The sequence below is a fragment of the Lithobates pipiens genome, unplaced genomic scaffold, assembly GCF_037356315.1.
Source record: "Lithobates pipiens isolate NorthernLeopardFrog02 unplaced genomic scaffold, aLitPip1_a1.2 Scaffold_3, whole genome shotgun sequence".
NCBI classification, from domain to species: Eukaryota; Metazoa; Chordata; class Amphibia; order Anura; family Ranidae; genus Lithobates; species Lithobates pipiens.
The window spans coordinates 230,831,950-230,848,883 of NW_027507790.1; positions in this window are offsets into that span (position 1 = coordinate 230,831,950).

The window sequence follows — 16,934 nt, forward strand, 5'->3', positions numbered from 1 at the left end:
AGTGAGACCCTGCAATACGCTGCACAGGAAGTAGCCATTGCCCTAGTCGAATGAGCCCTGATGTCTTCAGGAACCGTCAGATGCTGAGTGGAATATGTCTTCTTAAAGCGGAGGTCCACCCTAAAGTGGACCTTCCGCTCATCGGAACCCTCCCCCCCTCCGGCGCCACAATTGGCACCTTTCAGGGGGTAGGGGGGTGCAGGTACCTGTACAGTACAGGTATCTGCACCCACTTCCGGGATAGCTCTCTGCGGAAAGGGGCGTACATTACGCCCCTTTCCGAAAGTCCCCCGCTGCCTGCTGGGAAACACACAGATCCCAGAGGCAGCGGGTCCATTCTTATTGCGCAGCGCGACTTGCGCATGCGCAGTAGGGAACCGGGAAATGAAGCCGAAAGGCTCCACTTCCTGATTCCCATACCCAAGATGGCGGCGGCAGCACCCGAGAGACGATCGAGAGATCGGCTTCGGGTGCCGACATCGCGGGCGCGCTGGACAGGTAAGTGTCACTATTTTAAAAGTCAGCAGCTGCAGTATTTGTAGCTGCTGGCTTTTAAAAAAAAAAAAAAACACGGACTCCCCGCGGACTCCTGCTTTAATGGCTCTCACTAACCAGGATGCAATAGTGCGTGAGGAGGCTGCTTGCCCGTGTCTGGTTCCATGGGGAATGACCATGAGAAAATCGGTCTTCTTAAAAAGAGGTGGTAGCTGCGAGGTAGTTAATGATGGTAGTCTTAACGTCCAGCGGATGAAGTTCACCTTGATCATCAGTGAAGGATGGAAGGATGATGTCTTTGTTGTAATGGAAAGAAGTTGCTACTTTTGGTATGAAGCGATCTGAAGGTCTTAGAACCACTCTGTCAGGGAAGAATACTAAGTATGGCTCCGAAGTCATTAGTGCTTGGATTTCGGATACTCTCTTTGCTGATGTTATTGCGATGAGGAAGGATAGCTTCAAGGTCAAGTCCCACAGTGAAATAAATTCAGATGGAGTAAACAGAGGATTGGAAAAGGCATGGAGGACTACTGACAGATCCCATGATGGGAAGACTGGTTTCCTTGGGGGTTTAATCTTTAGAGAGGCTCTCAGGAATTGGATTATCAGAGGGTGAAATGCTCACCTAGTACCCATCTTGGCAGACAGAGCAAATACTTGTACCTTTAGGGTACTTGACCTTAGGCCCTTGTCAACCCCTGATTGGAGGAACTCTAGAATCTGAGAAGGCTCTGGAGAAAAGGGATTCCATTCCCTCTGCTGGGCCATGGAGCAGAATTTTTCCGAAATCCTTGTATAGATGGTGATGGTAGTTATTTTCCTGGCTTGCATCAGAGTTGATATAACTTCTTGAGAACAGCCTTGTGCCCTTAGTCTATCCCTTTCAACCTCCAGGCCATCAGATGCAATTTTTCTGGTGCTGGATGTAAGAACTGCCCTTGGGATAGGAGATCCGGGGGTTATCGGAAGAGGAATTGGAGGTTGAAGGCTGAGATGTAAAAGGGTCGTAAACCATGGTCTTCTTGGCCAAAGTGGAATTACTGCGATTACTGTCACTGAGGACCTCCGGAGACTGGACAGGAACCTCGCAATCAGCAGAGCCTGGGGGCTCAAGAACCACTTGTTGTTTGATAGTGTCTCTCGACTCAGGTAGTCGGCTAACATGTTCTGTGCCGCTGGGACATATACTGCCCTCAAGTCTGCTAGGTTTATTTGAGCCCATTCCAAGATGGGACGGACTTCCTCCATCAGTGTGACACTCCTGGTACCTCCTTGTTTCTGAATATAGGACACTGCCACTCTGTTGTCCATCCGGATAAGCACATTCTTTCCCCTTAGGAGTGGTGTGAATGCCCTGAGAGCATGGAAAGCCGCCCTGAGTTCCAGTATGTTCGAAACTACACCCTGAGCCTAGAAAAGGCCATCGGCCATGGGCTGCCTGATCTTGAAAGTGTTCTCCCCAACCACTCTGACAGGCATCCGAAGTGACTACTTCGGGGTCTGGAGGGACTATTGGTCTGCATCTCCCGAGATTGTTCGGGCGCGTCCACCACCATATCAATTGCTTCACTGATCTGGAGATGAGAATGGTCTGATGCATTAATACTCCCTCCCACTGCTTGAGAAATGAGTTCTGCAGGACTCTCATGTGCCATTGTGACCATTGCACCATGGGTATGGTTGCGGACATAGACCCCAGTATGCTCAAACAGGCTCTGGCTGGTAGATGACTTGCTGACAACAGTTTCCGCATTTACTGAATTAGGGGCTGAACTTTCTCTTGTGGGAGTTGTACCCTGTTTGATTTTGTGTTCAAATCTGCTCCCAGAAATACCATATTTTGAGTGGGTTGCAGACTGCTCTTGTTCCAATTGATTAACCATCCAAAGTTCTGGAGAGTTGTAAGGAGGATTTCTCGGTGATAGATCAACATCTCCTGATTTTCTGCTAAAAGTAGGATATCGTGTAGGTAATGGTGGATTCGTAATCCCTTTTCTCTGAGGAATGCCACCAAGGGTAACAGGACCATCGTGAATGTCCTGGGTGCCAAGGAGATGCCGAATGGGAGGCACCGAAATTGGAAATGACACAGATTGATGAAAGAAACTTTTGAAAAGCTGGATGAATTGGTATATGAAGATAGGCGTCGGATAAATCTTTTGATAGCATCCAGTCGCCAAGATTTATTTCCAGAAGTATGGACTAGAGACTTTTCATTTTGAAAGTCTCCACTTTGATGCCTTTGTTGAGTCTTTTGAGATCCAATACAGGTCGTAAGTCTCCTGTCTTTTTCTTCACCAGAAACAAAGGGGAGTAGAATCCTCTCCCCCTCTGACATGATGGGACCTCCAGAATTGCTCCCTTTTGTTTCAATTCTGCTATGTATCTTATTAGCAGACTTCTTTTGGTTAGTGAGGATGGCAATCTGGTTGGCTGGAAGTGATTTCCTGGGTATCTGTTTATGAATTTCCATTTGTGTCCAAATTTGATTGTGGACAGTGTCCATAGATCTTCTATATGATTCATCCAGATTTGAAGTTTTTTAGCCTGTTGCCCTGTAGTCGGGTGGGTGGGCGAATTTTCAAAACGATTTCTGCTGCTCCCCTGCCGGGGTAGTCTTGGACTTCTGCATCCTCAGGAAAGAAGGTTTTGCGTTTTTTCAGTCTCTTCTAAATTCCCTACCAGGACAGTAGGATCTGGATTCTCTGTACTTATCTGGGAGATTACAACTGTAAGACGGCCCTTTCTGGGCCTTGGGTCTCCTATCGGAGGGAATCAGACCTGACTTTCCTCCTGTTACCTTGGAGATGGTGGAGTCTAATTTGGCTCCGAACAGATTTGAACCATCGTATTGGAATTCTGCACCAGTTTGTTTTGAATGCCGTATCGGCCATCTCTGGTTTAAGCCATGAGGCCCTTCTTGCTGTTACTGAGGCTAGCATTGCCCTGGCTGAGGATCTTATAATATCCACTGAAGCCTCTGCTACGAAGTCACCCGCTATCTGATTTCTTGAAGAGAGGAAATTATCTTTTCCATTTCAATGCTGTCTTGCAGACCCGGCCGTGGAATATGCCTTCTTCAATTCCAGATCCCTTTTCCAATTGAGCACGTCCTGAAAGGAGACAGCATCCTCGATTGGTAGTGTGATGTGGCGGGCAAGACGCATCAAGGAGGAATCGCTGAGGGGAGCATTAATCAAAGATTTTACTTTTGACTCTTTTAAAGGGTACATTTTAGCCAGTCTGTTAGTGAGACTTGATCGCTTATCAGATCTCTCACATTCGTCTTTAATGAGATCCTCGAGTTCTCATATAAACGGGAAGGATTCCGGATCTCTTTTTAAATTTGGGAAATATTTCCAAATTTTCTGTGGTTCTGCCTTATCGTCTTCCCAGCCGATCGCTTCCTTGACTGATTTTGCAAAAGACTCAACTAGAGAAAAATCAAATCCTGCTGACATTTCCTGACCTTCATTTTCAGAGGAAGATTCTGATGCCTGGGTGTGATGGGGGTTCTGCTGATGATGTACTAGGAGCAGCTCTATTCATTATTGGTGCAGTTGTTTCCAGTATGGACTCCCGCACTGACTCTCTTATGAGTTCTGGAGCCATTCTTGCATCTGTTTCCTTCTCCTTGGTAGCTTCATTGAAGCAAGAGTGGGAGGCAAGTTTATCTGGCAGCGTTGGACCTCCTGCTTGAAGCATGGCTTGATCTTCTCCCATGCCTAGAACTTGCGGCTCTTGATCTGGTAGGGCTGCCAAGAAAATGCAGCATTTAGCATTCTGGCACTCTTTTTTTCCTCTCCTTCTTCAATACTTACCTATACCTGGTACGGCCCCTTACCTAGTTTGCTGATGGTGGTCTGCGCAGGCAGTGGACTCCATAGGGAAAAAAGGACAGGGCAGTCTGAAGGAATATATAAGAGAAAAAAAATGCAGTTTTTTTTTTTTACATATAGTTATATTTTTTTTAAATTAAATTATTAAATAATTCATATATATATATATATATATATATATATATATATATTTCCCTTAATATATATATTCTTTAAAGAAGAAGGCTGAGCAGAAGGCCTGTGGGCAGAAAAAAGTATTTATCTGGAAGCCTAAACGATTTTTGGTGAATGCAGGAGCAGTATAACTTCTTGTAGCAAATGCACAGGGATACAAAGAGAAAAAACTCTGTATTTAAAAATGGCGCCATTGCGGCTGCCAAATGACACGGCCCGACCGTTCCGGCGCCATCTTGGATAAGGGCACAATGTTAGCTTGCATTTACCTGGCTCTGCACATGCGCAGAGCTGAGAAAAAACGAACAGCGGCCATGACAGCACAGCGGAGGACAGCAAGGACCAGCAGACCAAGAAAAAAGTAAGGAAATTTGATTTAAAAGGAAACATTTGGGAAAAAAGGAAGAGTAAATTGAGGAAGTCCACTGCAAAAAGAGAAGCTTCTTTAAAGCTTACTTAGTGCCAAAATCCAGATGCCCCCTGAGACCACCAGAACGAGGGTTCCCTCCATAGAAGCTCCTTTAGAGACTGTACAGAAGGGACTTTCAAACAAGAGAGGTTTGAACCTGCTGGGGCGATTGCGGTAAGAGGCTTATTCATCTGTAAAATAGGAGAAACCTGTTCATCCAACCTGTCAGAAGAGGATAAAAAAGAGAATGCAGGGGGGTGTCTCCCCTTCAAATTTATAGTTAAACCAATCCTGTTGGGTTGTGGGGGCGGAGTCACAACCCAGTATGTGCTGTCATGAAGGCATCAGGAAATGCATTTTTCTTTGTTTCTGTTATAGAATTTAGCAAATTAGTAATTTTTCTTCATAAATTTTGGCCAAAATTTATACTGCTACATATCTTTGTTAAAAATAACCCAAATAAAGCCTCTTTCACATGGCTGATCCTTTCAGGTTCGGCTGTCAGTTTTTCAGGCGGACCTGAACGGATGCTCCATAGAGGTCTATGGAGCATCGGATGTCAGCGGTGACATGTCCGACCCGCTCCGATCCGAAAAAGTGTGACGGAGGAAAAACCTACTTTTCCATCAGTCATCGGATTGGGTGACGACACACTGTGCGGTCCATCGTCATCCGATCTCCCTTATGGTGCAGAGACAGATCTGTCATCTTCCTGCTCAGCGGGGATCAATGGAGCGATCCCTGCTCAGCAAGCGGATATCCACGGGGCAGATCATCACTGATCCGCCCCGTGTGAAAGAGCCTATAGTGTGTGTTTTTTAGTCTTGGTGAAAGTTGTAGAGTCTACAAGCTATGGTGCCAATCATTGAAAATTGATCACACCTGATGTACTGAAGGCCTATCTCATTTTTTGAGACACTAAGCCCCGGTTCACGTTGATGCTACTTTGAGATCGCCCTACTTCACTTGAAGCAGGGCCATTTCAAAGTAGCAAGGTCAGCGCAATTTCAGCTGCTACTTGATAGACATCCATGTGGCTTAATGCACAGACGTCTATTGAAGTCGCACCTGAAATCGGCGAAAGTAGTGTTGCACCAATTGGAACAGTGCCATTGCCTCCAGTAGGTTGTGACTTGTCATGTGATTTGAGCTCTCAAATCGCATTACAAATCGTTCCAATGTGAACCTAGGCTTAGTGCCGGTTCACACAGGGGCGACCTGTCAGGCGACTTAACCACTTGACAAGTCGCGCTCCATGCACTGCAATGGAACCATTCTAATAGGAGCAACTCGAGTCGCTCCGACATAGAAAAAGGTTCCTGTACTACTTTGGTGCGACTTCGGAGCGGCTTGCATTGACTTCTATACAGAAGTTGTTTTGCAAGCCTTGCTGAAGTCGCTCCGCATGGGGCGGCTTCAGAGTCAGGCGACTTTGAATCCGCCTCTGTGTGAACCGGCACTAACAAGCCAGGAAAGTACAAATGCCCCCCAAATGACCCCTTTTTGGAAAGTAGATTTTCCATGGTAGAAATTCCAAGGTATTAGTAAGCGGCACGATTAGTTTTTTTCACGGTTTAATTTTTTTCCCACAATTCTTTGCAAAATGGAGATTATTATTTTTTCACAAAATTTCCATATTAACAGGTTATTTCTCTCACACAGCATATGTATACTTACAACTACACCCCAAAACACATTCTACTACTCCTCCTGAGTATGGCAATACCACATGTGTGAGACTTTTACACAGCCTGGCCACAAGAGGCCCAACATGCAGGGAGCACCATCAGGTGTTCTAGGAGCATAAATTACACCTCTAACTTCCTGACAACCTATCACATTTTTGAGGGCCCTGGAGCACTAGTACAATGGAAATGCCCACAAAATGACCCCATTTTGGAAAGAAAACACCCCAACATATTATCTATGAGGCATAATGAGTCTTTTGAATGGGTCATTTTTTCCCACAAGTTTTTGCAAAATCTGGAAAGAAAATGAAAACACATTTTTCTGGGGCACAGATGTGGCACTGCTGGGCACTTACACTACATAAAATAAAAATTTAAGCTGCCTCATGCTGCAGCATCTTTCTCCTCTGCTCACACGATCGGTGTGAGAACCGGACATGACGCCAGTTTGTTCATTGGATGAAGCGATCACATGGTAAAGGTCCACTGAGATCAGGCCTCTACTACGAACCGTGATGCACTGGGTCCCGAGAACCCGGCGAGCACGGACACACCCATGTGCGCGCCCCAGGAGGCGCGTGAGGAGCTCAACTCTGGGAGGACATCATTGTACAGAATTATCCGACCGCGCTGTAGCCATCATTTTGCAATGACCCAGTCGAGAAAATTTTAATGCAAAAAAAAAAACACCATACATAGCCCAGTTTGTTTGGAAAATATAAAAGATGACGTCACGCCTAGTAAATCGATACCAAGCACGTCATGCTTTAAAATTGCGCACGCCTGTGCAGCAGCGACAGGTGTGCAGAAGAGGTCTAGTGCTAGGATTACTGCCCATGATCTGACATTCGCGGCAATACCTCACATTTCAGATGATCATTATTTGCACGCGAGGCCGATGCACGCATCCACCTTTGGATGTGTGCATCAATCCCACACACAAATAATAATCGCCCCACACATGTGATGTATCACCGCGAACGTTGGATCATGGGCAGTAATTCTAACACTAGCCCAGGGGGATGGGGGGAACTTAAAAAAAAAAAATTCATTTATTGATTTCATTTTTTTTTTTTATTATTGATCACTTTTATTGCTGAAACAAGAAATATAAACATCATTGTGATAGTAATAGGCAGTGAACTCTTGATGGGGGGGATCTGACCCCAAATCTCTCCTTTGCACTTGAAAACATTCAAAACACCAAGATTGGCATTTTTGAACACTTGATTTTCAAGAAATGGTGCAGCATCCAGGTAAACCGGAAGTGATGTCAGGTCAAAAATTGTCGTGTGACATAAAAAGTTGTAATGACCGCCATTTTATTCCATAGGATCTCTGCTAAATATATATATATATAATGTTTGGGGGTTCTGAGTAATTTTCTAACAAAAAAATATGATTTTTTTTACATGTAGTAAAGGAGTGCCAGAATAGGCCTGGTATGGAAGTGGTTAAAAATGTACTTTTGTTGACCTCCGTGGTGACGACAGGTCAACCCACAGAACACATTTTTATACTTCCCAACTTTTTGAGATGGGAATGAGGGACATCGATTATCACAAGTATGCAGGCATAGGACACGCCCCCTACCACACCCCCTTAAAGGAGACTTATACAAAAAAAAAAAATACTACTACTATTCATACTGGCTTTTGAAATATGCAAATACAAATAATGCTGTGTACACACGACCGGACTTTCCAGCAGACTAGGTCCGACGATCTTCCCGACTGACTTTTCAGCGGAGTTCCGATGGACTTTCCAAACAAACGGACTTGGCCACACACAATCACACCAAAGTCCGACAGATTCGACCGCAATGACGTACGAGCGGATTAGAATAAGGAAGTTCATAGCCAGTAGCCAATAGCTGCCCTAGCGTCAGTTTTCGTCCGTTAGACTAGCATACAGACGAACAGATTTTTCACAGATTTGAAACATGTTCTAAATCTAAAGTTCATCAGATTTTTCGACAGCAAAGATCCGATGAAGCCCACACACAATTGAATTGTCCGACGGATTTGTTTCATCGGACCTTTGCTGTCGAAAAGTCCGGCCGTGTTTAAGCGGCATTAGAAATTAGATGAAAGGTTTAGCTCTGGGAAACACTTTTTGATAGATAAGTAGTGCATTTTATATACAACTACAGTCAGGTCCATAAATATTGGGACATTGACACAAGTCTAATCTTTTTGGCTCTATACACCACCACAATGGATTTGAAATGAAACAAACAGGATGTGCTTTAACTGCAGACTTTCAGCTTTAATTTGAGGGTATTTACATCCAATCAGGTGAACGGTGTAAGAATTACAACAGTTTGTATATGTGCCTCCCACTTTTTAAGGGACCAAAAGTAATGGGACAGATTAACAATCATCTATCAAACTTTCACTTTTTAATACTTGGTTGCAAATCCTTTGCAGTCAATTACAGCCCAAAGTCTGGAACGCAGACACATCTCCAGAAGCTGGGTTTCATCCCTTGTGAAGCTCTGCCAGGCCTCTACTGCAACTGTCTTCAGTTCCTGCTTGTTCTTGGGGCATTTTCCCTTCAGTTTTGTCTTCAGCAAGTGAAATGCATGCCCAATCGGATTCAGGTCAGGTGATTGACTTGGCCATTGCATAGCATTCCACTTCTTTCCCTTAAAAAACTCTTTGGTTGCTTTCGCAGTATGCTTCGGGTCATTGTCCATCTGTACTGTGAAGCACTGTCCAATGTGTTCTGAAGCATTTTGCTGAATATGAGCAGATAATATTGCCCGAAACACTTCAGAATTCAGCAGTCAAATCATCAATAAATACAAGAGAACCAGTTCCATTGGCAGCCATACATGCCCACGCCATGACACAACCACCGCCATGCTTCACTGATGAGGTGGTATGCTTTGGATCATGAGCAGTTCCTTTCCTTCTCCATACTCTTCTCTTCCCATCACTCTGGTACAAGTTGATCTTGGTCTCATCTGACCATAGGATGTTGTTCCAGAACTGTGAAGGCTTTTTTAGATTTTGTTTGGCAAACTCTAATCTGGCCTTCCTGTTTTTGAGGTTCGTCAATGGTTTACATCTTTTGGTGAATCCTCTGTATTCACTCTGGTGAAGTCTTCTCTTGATTGTTGACTTTGACACACATACACCTACCTCCTGGAGAGTGTTCTTGATTTGGCCAACTGTTGGGAAGGGTGTTTTCTTCACCAGGGAAAGATTCCTTCGGTCATTCACCACAGCTGTTTTCCATGGTTTTCCGGGTCTTTTGGTGTTGCTGAGCTCACCGGTGCATTCTTTCTTTTTAAGGATGTTCCAAACAGTTGCTTTGGCCACACCTAATGTTTTTGCTATCTCTCTGGTGGGTTTGTTTTGTTTTTTCAGCCTGATGATGGCTTGCTTCACTGATAATGACAGCTCTTTGGATCTCATATTGACAGTTGACAGCAACAGATTCCAAATGCAAATAGCATGCTTGAAATGAACTCTGGACCTTTTATCTGCTCCTTGTAAATGGGATAATGAGGGAATAACACACACCTGGCCATGGAACAGCTGAGCAGCCAATTGTCCCATTACTTTTGGTCCCTTAAAATGTGGGAGGCACATATACAAACTGTTGTAATTCCTACACCGTTCACCTGATTTGGATGTAAATACCCTCAAATTAAAGCCAAAAGTCTTCAGTTAAAGCACATCTTGTTCGTTTCATTTCAAATCCATTGTGGTGGTGTATAGAGCCAAAAAGATTAGAATTGTGTCAATGTCCCAATATTTATGGACCTGACTGTATATAGATCAGACCCAAATGAGGGACAAATGAGGAGGAAAGAGGGACAGAGGGACTTTGTTCCAAATCAGGGACAGTCGCACAGAATTCGGGACAGTTGGGAGCTATGGATTTTGGCCAATTCAGCAGAGCATTCTTGTTTTTGTGACCTAAATGATTTCAACCAGAGAAAAGATAATTCAATAAAAATTAATTCACTCCTGATTCCCTCCTGTGCAGATTTAGGCCCCAGTCACACTTTGCATAGCGAGCATTCACGTTATAAATACAGTAGTAGGTGAGGTTGAAAAAAGACACAAGTCCATCAAGTCCAACCAAAAAAAAAAAAAACCATACATGACATACTCAGAAACAAAACATCAGGACATACCAACATCTTCATCATATAAAAATACCATATAAATAAGTTACTCCTAGAATTTATATCCCATATACCGTATATACTCGAGTATAAGCCGAGATTTTCAGCCTCTTTTTTGAGGCTGAAAGTGCCCCCCTCGGCTTATACTCGAGTCATCGCTGTCTGCCTGCTCGATCAGCGTGTCGAGCAGACAGACAGCGGCCATTCTATAATTCAAAAGCCGCGCCTCCGGCTCCGCCTTCGCCTGTGATAGGCGGAACACTGAATTTCCCAGCAGCCTGTGTTCCGCCTATCACGGACATCGTCTCATCCTCGTACTACGGACGAGGATGAGACGATGTCCGTGATAGGCGGAACACAGGCTGCTGGGAAATTGTGTTCCGCCTATCACAGACAGGGAGGCGCGGCATTTGAACAGGGGAATGGGCGCCGACGAAGAGCGGTGATCCTGGGACGGGACCGGACGGAGGCTCGGCTCGGGACGGGACGGGACCGGACGGAGTCTCGGGACGGGACGGGACCGGACGGAGGCTCGGGACGGGACGGGACCGGACGGAGGCTCGGGACGGGACGGGACCGGACGGAGGCTCGGGACCGGACGGAGGCTCGGGACACAGGTAGGCTGGACACACAAGGCCACACACACACACACACACACACACACACACGGATGGACACACACACACACAGGGATGGATGGATGGATGGACACACACACAGGGATGGATGGATGGACACACACACACACAGGGATGGATGGATGGATGGACACACACACAGGGATGGATGGATGGATGGACACACACACACACAGGGATGGATGGACACACACACACACAGGGATGGATGGATGGATGGACACACACACAGGGATGGACAGGCATATCTCACCCTCGGCTTATACACGAGTCAATAGGTTTCCCAGTTTTTTGGGGGTAAATTGGGGGCCTCGGCTTATACTCGGGTCGGCCTATACTCGAGTATATACGGTAACCATATAAATATATATTACTCCTAGAGTTCATATCCCATATAACAATACAAACACAGACACCCCAAAAGAAACATATGGTTCTAAGATTCCCCCCCCCCCAAAAAAGGGGGGTTTTAAAACCACCATGTGATATAGTGTTGTTGTGACAGGTTCTTGGGAGACACCAGGCTCTTGGGAGGTGTAGTTATGGGGGTGCATCTACATCAACAGTGTATATCCAAGCAAAAATGTATTTTTTTTACCCTGTAGCCAACAAGGCATTTTGGAACACAGTTGAAAGTTCTATGCAAATTCAAGTGAAGAGTGACAAGACATTCAAGGCCCTAGAGATACAGTAGAGAAATAAATAAGCATAGGGGATAGCACCCACAAAGGGCATAGGAGGCCTGTTAACAGCAGGATTACCAGGTGAAAATAAAGGGAAAGAAAAAACAAATGCAGCCACCACATTTAAAGCCCAACTCCAGGAATTAGAAACAATTAGAATTCCCCATCCCCTGCACTTCAAGGGTTAAATGCTCATTATGTCTAGGGTGTACAGGAAAGGCATTGTTACTTACCCCATCCCCTATCCCCTGCTCCAGCAAGCTCTGACGCTGCCCTCTTCTCTCTAAAGCTCCAGTCTGCGGACGTTCCATTGGTGTCATTAAGTACAATGCAATAGAGAGATTCAACCACTAGAGTAAGCCAAAGGTTGTTGCCAACATCCCTAGTAATTTGAAGATAAACAACAAGGTACCACCCCCCCCCCCCCCCTCCCCGGTGGGACTTTAAAGGCAACTCCTCTAATAAACCAACATTATGTAAAATATGAAATTGTATTCAGTACATAGATAAAACATTGGTGTATACATCACCACTTTAAAATATGACATGATATAGAAGAATGACTGTTGACACAGTAATCAGTGCTGTAGTGGCAGGATTTTGTCTGGTGTCCGACATGTTTCAAGGAAAAAAACATCAATCCTTTCTTTAGGGGCATTTAGAGCAGGCCATAAAGATATATAGTTGTCAGGGCTGGGCTCTTCCTTCCCTTAGCTGGCTGCTTAACTGTCGGCTAATTGCCAGCTCCTATCTCTCCACAGTTACTCAGCTGTTGATGATATCCTGCTCGTCAGTCCAGCCTACATAAGCAGTCCAGTCCAGAGGAGCGCTGCCTTTGCCTTGGTCACATCACAGAAACTATCTGCTGCGATCCTGTTCAAGACTTGCTTTGCTGGCATCCCTTCTGGCTCCAGATCCTGTTTGCTGTTCCGCTACAATGATCCCTGACTTCTGGCTTGGCTGACTATCCGTTCCAGATACTGAACTTTGGCTATGTTTTCACTACGTTTGTTCTTTTTACTTTTATTATTAAACAAGTGTGATTTAACCATACTTCTGTCTCGGCCTGATTTCATGATTTCTTACAATAGTACCCTATAACAGAACATAGCACACGTTAGAGCATGAAGTAGGAAGATGTTATATTTGTAATGCAGATAATGACAGAAAAGGATGGTTTCATACTAGTAAAGCAGTCAACACACTGGTCATCTCAGGTAAAAACATAAATGTTAATTCCTGCACCCACCAAAGAGGTCCTACATACCCCCCCAACCCCCAAGAAGATGAGTTGCAGTTAAAAGTCCCAGTGTACGACGTTTACCCTAAGTACAATGCAGGGCTATTAACCCGATATTGTACATGGTGGGGGGCAAGCAAGTGAGTGCAAACCGGAGCACCTTAGAGAGGAGGCTGCGCGGAACTGGCTGCTATGCTAGACGGTGCGGGGTACCCCATTGCAAGGGTAGATTTTCTTTTCTAATTTCTAGAATTTATGCTTTATTGACTGTTAAGCTAAAATGTATACATTTTTTAGGTTTTGTGTTTAGACAGATGTAAACATATAGGATCCATTTGCGCAGTTCTGGTTCCATTCAACCGCTTGCCGACCACATCACTTAGATGTACAGCGACAAGGCGGCTCTCCTGTGCTGAATCACGTACCCAGTATGTGATCCGGCACATCCGGGTTAGGGGCATGTGCCGCGGCTGTGCTGCGATTAGACACAGCACAGTGCCGATCAGTGGGTGCCGGGCCAATGGATGTCCACTGGCACCTGCTGATCGGCAAGGAGAGCCACAGATCAGAGCTCTGCATATGTAAACAAGGCAGAGCTCTGTTCTGTCAGCGATGATTCCCTGCAAAACAGGGAAAGAAAATCAATCACATCCCTTAGTAAAAACAGCACACATAGTACACAAAAACACTGGTTAGGCACACATTTAACACTTGCCCTATAGGTTTTACCCCTTCCCATCCAGTGTCATTAGTACAGTGACAATGCATATTTTTAGCACTGTATTAGTGTCACTGGTTCCCACAAAGGGTCAAAATTTTGCAGTTCCGCTATAAAAGTCGTTGATCGTCGCCATTACTAGTATATAAAAAAAATTACAATATTCTGTATATCCCATATATTTTAGATGCTAAAACTTCTACGCAAACCAAACAATATGCACTTATTGGGTTTTTATTTAACAAAAATATGTAGCAGAATACATATTGGCCTAAATTGATGAAGAAATTAGATTTTTGACATTAGCAGAAAGTAAAAAATATAGTTTTTTCTTACTTTTTTAAAAATGTTCATCTTTTTTTTGTTTATAGTGCAAAACAAAATCCGCAGAGGTGATCAAATACTACCAAAAAAAGCACTATTTGTGGGAACAAAAGGACATGCATTTTCTTTGGGTACAGTGTTGCATGACCGCGCAATTGTCAGTTAAAGTAACGCAGTGCTGTATTGCAAAAAAATGGCCTGGTCATAAAAAGGGGGGTAAATCTTCCAGAGGTCAAGTAATGGATTCAATAAACATTGGATTCATTATATTTTCACCCAGTGCTGATGGTTACACCTGTCTACTGTAATCCACAGCACAGCAGCAGTCAGGCTGATAGTGGAAGGGGTAGCCATGCCAGCCAATTAGAACCTGCTGCATTGCACAGTGCTGTTCATCTAACACTGAGAGGAGGAGAGAACAGAGTGATGTGGTCCAACGTTGGGGTCATTAGTCTCTATCATAATTTTTCAGGAGTAAGCGAGAATCTTTTGTCAGGGAGAGAGAACCCTCATTGGCAATGTGATCCTGACATTAGTAACTCAGGCCAGCAATCTCATTCTGCATTGTTAGCAATGAAACAGTTACAGTTTCGCTCGCTAAAGCGCGATTTGTACGTGCTCCCCATGCTGGCAAAAACTCCTGTTTACATTAGACAAACGGAGTCTTGTTCTAGACAGCAAACTCCCTGCCAAGTTCAGACAAAAGCTGCTGCAATAGTGTTTATTGTGGTAGCAGAAGAAGGCGGAAAATGAAAAATCCCCAAATCTAAGCCTGGACAGCATGTTTGGACAGCTTACATGTATTTTATGTTTTGTGTATGACTTACATTATTACAGAACTGAGTGCATATAAAACAGGCAATAAATAGGACATACAGACATAATGTCATTTGATCTGTACAGTCAGTAAATCCCGCTGCTGGTCCCCATATCCAGAAGATCAACCTTTCCTCTATATTTATGTACCAAATTGGGTGACTTCAAACATGCACCATTCAAAATGAACCCAACTCCACTTTACTCTCAGTTTACAGTGTCTTGAAAAAGTATTCACACCCCTTGGTTTTTTTTTTTTGGTTTTTTTATTTTGTCATGTTGCAACCAAAAACGTAAATGTATTTTATTGGGATTTTATGTGATAGACCAACACAAAGTGGCACATAATTGTGAAGTGGAAGGAAAATTATAAATGGTTTTAAAAATGTTTTACAAATAAATATATGAAAAGTGTGGCGTGCATTTGTATTCAGCCTCCTTTACTCTGATACCCCTAACTAAAATCTAGTGGAACCAACTGCTTTCAGAAGTCACCTACTAAGTAAATAGAGTCCACATGTGTGCAATTTAATCTCAGTATAAATAGAGCTGTTATGTGAAACCTTCAGAGGTTTGTTAGCCCCTGTACACACGGTCGGAGATTTCGACAACCAAATCCGTCGGATTTTGCCCGTCGGATTTTGTCCGGCCGATCTTGTCCGAAATTGTTGCATACACACGGCTGGACAAAGTTGACGAAAAATCCGATCTTTCAGAACGTGATGACATAATTTCGTTACGATGGGACTATATTCAGGCTAGTAGCCAATAGCTTTGATGTAGGAATTTGATCTGAGCATGCGTGGCACTTGGTCCGATCAAAATTCTCTACACATGATCGGAGTATGTCCGATCAGCCCAGTTGGTCGGGAAATATTTCCAACATGTTGGAAAATTGGGTCCGACGGATATTCCGACTGAATAAGTCCAATGCATACCACACACAGTCGGATTATCCGACGACACGGTCCGATAGGACACATTCCGACGGATTCTCCAACCGTGTGTACAAGGGCTCAGAAAGCCTTGGTGATCAAACAGCATCATGAGGGCCAAGGGACACCATCAGTCAGGTAATGGTAAGGTTGTGAAATGTTTAAAGCAGGGTTAGGTTATAAAAAAATAAACCAAGCTTTGAATATCTCATGGAGCACTGTTCAATCCATCATCCAGAAAATTGAAAGAGTATGGCACAATTGAAAACCTCTCAAGACATGGCCGTCCACCTAAACTGACAAGCCAGGCAAGGAGAGCATTCATCAGAGAAGCAGCCAAGTGGCCCATGGTAACTTTGGAAGAGCTGCAGAGATCCACAGCTCAAGTGGGAGAATCTGTCCACAGTCCTGCACTCCACAAATCTGGCGTTTATGGAAGAGTTGCAAGAAGAAAGCCATTGTTGAAAGAAAGTCATAAGAAGTCCCATTTGCAGTTTGTAAAAAGCCATGCGGGGGACAGAGCAAACATGTGGAAGAAGGTGGTCTGGTCAGATGAGACCAAAATTGAACTTTTTGGCCTAAAAGCAAAACGCTATGTCTGGCGGAAAACTAACATTGCAAATTACTCTGAACACACCATCACCACCGTGAAACATGTTGGTGGCAGCATCATGTGGGGATGCTTTTCTTTAGCAGGGACAGGGAAGCTGGTCAGAGTTGATGGGGAGATGGATGAATCCAAATACAGGGCAAGCTTAAAAGAAAACCTGTTGGAGTCTGCAAAAGACTTGAGACTGGGGCAGAGGTTCACCTTGCAGCAGGACAACAGCCCTA